Below are 3,491 nucleotides of genomic sequence, written 5' to 3'. Positions count from 1 at the left end.
GAGGAGCAGGAAGGCTGACGTTTCGGGCCTAGACCCTTCTTCAGAAAAACATCAGCCTTCCTGCTCCTCTGATGCTGCTTGGCCTGCTGTATTCATCCAGCTCTACACATTGTTATCTCAGATTCTCCAGTATCTGCAGCTCCTACTATCTCTGGAACTATTTATATGTTTATACTTGGTTTTGGGGACTTTGTTGTGGGCAACATGCTTGCTGTGCGTTTGTCTGAAATACAATGACTGAACTTCTAAAAAATTTGTTTTTATCTTTGTAGTCCTTTTGGCTGACCTGAAGATCTGGAAAGTGATATTTAAATTCAAGTTCTTTCTAGCTTTCTACTGTAAAACTATAAGACTTGGGAGCAGAAGTAGACGATTTGGCCCATCGAGTCCGCTATACCATTCAGTGCAATCGTGGCTAATGTAATTATCCTCAAATCCACTTTCATACCTTATCCCCATAATGATTAGAAATCTGTCTGTCTCAGCCTTGACTATACTTAGAACCCAGCCTCAGTAGTCCTCTGCAGTAAAGAATTCCACAGATTCACTATCCTCTGAGAGAAGAACTTCTTCTTCATCTGAATCTTAAATGGACAATCCCTTACTCTCAGCTTGTTATCTGGTCCCTGACTCTCCCACAAGGTGAAACCATCTTTCCGCATCAACCCTGTCAAGCCCCCTAAGGATCTTATAAGTTTCAGTAAAGCCTCCCCTCATTCTACTAAACTCCAGTGAGCACAAACCCAATTACTCAACATCTCCTCATTAAAATAAAACTCCCTCCATACCCAGAATCAGTGAACCAGTGAACCTCCTCTGGAATGCGTACTATGATGGTGGATCTTTCCTTGGTCTAAAACTGTGCACAGTATTCCAGCTGTAGTCTAACTAGTATTTGGTATCGTTTTAACAAGACTTCCCTATTTTTACACTCCATTCCCTTTGAAAGAAAAGTCAACATTCCATTTGCCTTTTTCTATTGCCTGCTGAACTTGGATGCCAGCTTTTTGTGATTCATGCACTGGGAACCCCAAAACCCTTGCTGCCTCAGCTTTCTGCAATTTTGCCCATTCAAATAATCTTCGGCTCTTCTACATTTTCTGCCGAAGTGTATAACTTCACATTTTCCCACATTGCATTCCATCTGCCAAGTTTTTGCTCACTCACTTAAGATGTGTTTGTGACTCTGTAGACTCTATTCTGCTTTCCGTCTTTCTACATTTCATTTCCTTTATGTCTCTGTCTGTCTCTCTCTCTCTCTCTGTCTTCCCCCCCCACCCCCCAATCTCTCTATCTATTGTTGTGAGACACCTAAAGACTTGCCAACATGATGTCAGTCAAACCTCATTTCGGGTATATATTGTTTCTCACTCTACCTAATAAATTACCTTGTTCTCCTAATTGTTGACTCAGTTGTTTCAAGGTCAGAAATCACATGACACCTGGTTATAGTCCAGCAGGTTCATTTGAAAACACTAGCTTTCAGAGCTTCACTCCTTCAGGTGTTAACACCTGAGGAGGAGTGAAGCTCCGAAAGCTTGTGTTCTCAAATAAACCTTTTGGACTATAACCTGGTGTTGTGTGATTTCTGACCTTGTCCTCTCCAGTCCAACACCGACACCTCCACATCAGTTGTTTCAATCCAGTCAACAGTTGTAAAGTGGTATCCTGTGTAGGTTAGCACAGCCGTGTTTCTGAATTTGTTTTTCAATGTTTGTTCAGGTGATGACCCTTTAGAGACGACTACAGTTGAAACAAGTGAAGGTGATGTTCTGATGTCTAAGATCAGCCATGGAAGAGGAGGTCACCCAGTCCCAGAGACAGGTCAGTTATTTCTGTCATCCTTTTCACTGGATGAATTGTAGTGAAATCCAATGCCCAATGCAGAGCTGCGCTCAGCTGGAGCTCCCAATGAAGGTCAGCACCTCCAATTCTCCAGGAAACACTAGCATTGAGTGAGATTTCCTTTCAAAAGTCTCCTTTTGGTCAGCAATTGGGGACTGAATGTAGTCAAGAGACATTGAACAAGAGAGGAGTCTTGCATGAGGTGGGGATGGGATGTGTGCGTCTGGGGGTAGGGGGTCCTTGTCTACTTTTTAACCCCAACCTTCATCTCTACCCATTACGCACCCCCACCCCCAACTTTCCTAAACCTGAGGCTGTCTATTTCACTGAATTTGTCTTGCAGGTGCTGTGCTACCCCTGGCCCTGGGACTTGCCATCACTGCCCTGCTCCTGCTGATGATTGGCTGTCGGCTGCAGCTGGTGAGGCACAAACTGAAGAAGCTCCGACCTATCACGTCGGAGGAGTCAGACTACCTGATAAATGGCATGTACCTGTGAGCTGGGAACGGTGCCTCTTGAATAACAATCACTGTAGCAGCGTGCTTCTCAATGTAAAACAAATGAATGTGCTTGTGTGTGTTTGTCCGAATCAATATGTGGAGCGCAGTTGAATCCTTTTGATTTTATTACTTCCCAGTCACACCGGCAAATCTGGCAAGTGTTGGGTGTACTTTTTAAAAAAAAAAACAATTTTCATACCAAGCCAGCACTGTTGCCATAATGATGTACTGCCCCAGGGCCGTCTGCAAGGTTGGTGGCTGATCAAGCGATTCTTATTCTCCGCCTTGCTATGAAAGTTGACTTCTGCTCCAATCTCATGTGCTCAATGGGGTTTGTGCTGTTTTGATAAGAAGTTCGAACATCCTATCTAATGGTTCAGTTAGGTGCCCCTGCAGTGGGTTGGCACTGATGAATCTTTAACTGCCCCCACCATAAGCTGCATTTTCTCCCTGCCTGGGGACAGGTTTCTGCGTCCCCTTTTTACTCAACCTCTGAGTAATTGCCACTGCCCGCATCCAACAATTTAAATGTAAATTTGTGCCAGTGTTTGTTCCACTTTCTGGACCACTTATCCTGGAGACAGATAATAACAGCCAGAAAGTCAGCAGCAAAATTGCAGGATATCGGGGATAAAATGATGATGAAATTCAAATCGCACACAATTGGGAGAAATTCCTAGCCTAGAAGGAACGCAGTCAGCCTATTGAGTGTGTTAGTTTAGTACATTATATTATTACAAACTGTTAAACTTTATAAAATTGGAACAATTGCCTTGTCAAAGATTCCACTGAATACCAACAGTTCTTGACTCCTGGTTCATCTCTAATAAATGGCATTTACCCAGTGTGACTCCGGAACTAAGCTTACTGCTTTATCTCATGGCATTGTGATAATGTCCACACAGATAACCTGTTACAGTGATATTGATTGAGGGATAAATATTGGTCAGGTCCCTAGGAAAACACTTGCACTGTTCTTTGAAATAGTCCGTCTGAACCTTTTTATATCCATATGGAAAGGAAGAGAAGGCTTTAATTTATTGCCTCACTAGAAAAAAAAAGCACTTCTGACAGTGCAGCATTCCTTTGACTATGCACTGAATTGCCAGCCTAATGTCACTGCATTGGGACTTAAGAAAAAATATA

The 3,491-nt window shown here is 43.0% G+C and overlaps 1 long non-coding RNA gene across 1 annotated transcript; it reads left to right on the top strand.

The window, feature by feature from the left end:
* Nucleotides 1-274: 274 nt before the first annotated feature.
* LOC125481886 lies at nucleotides 275-3,195 on the top strand. Its single transcript, XR_007261491.1, has 3 exons — nucleotides 275-420; nucleotides 1,723-1,824; nucleotides 2,189-3,195. It is a non-coding gene; the product is annotated as an uncharacterized LOC125481886 (long non-coding RNA).
* The last annotated feature ends 296 nt before the right edge of the window (nucleotides 3,196-3,491 follow it).

The sequence above is a fragment of the Rhincodon typus genome, unplaced genomic scaffold, assembly GCF_021869965.1.
Source record: "Rhincodon typus isolate 14 unplaced genomic scaffold, sRhiTyp1.1 hic_rhity00004077, whole genome shotgun sequence".
In the NCBI taxonomy this organism is placed as follows: Eukaryota; Metazoa; Chordata; class Chondrichthyes; order Orectolobiformes; family Rhincodontidae; genus Rhincodon; species Rhincodon typus.
This window is presented reverse-complemented; position numbering and strand designations above follow the sequence as displayed.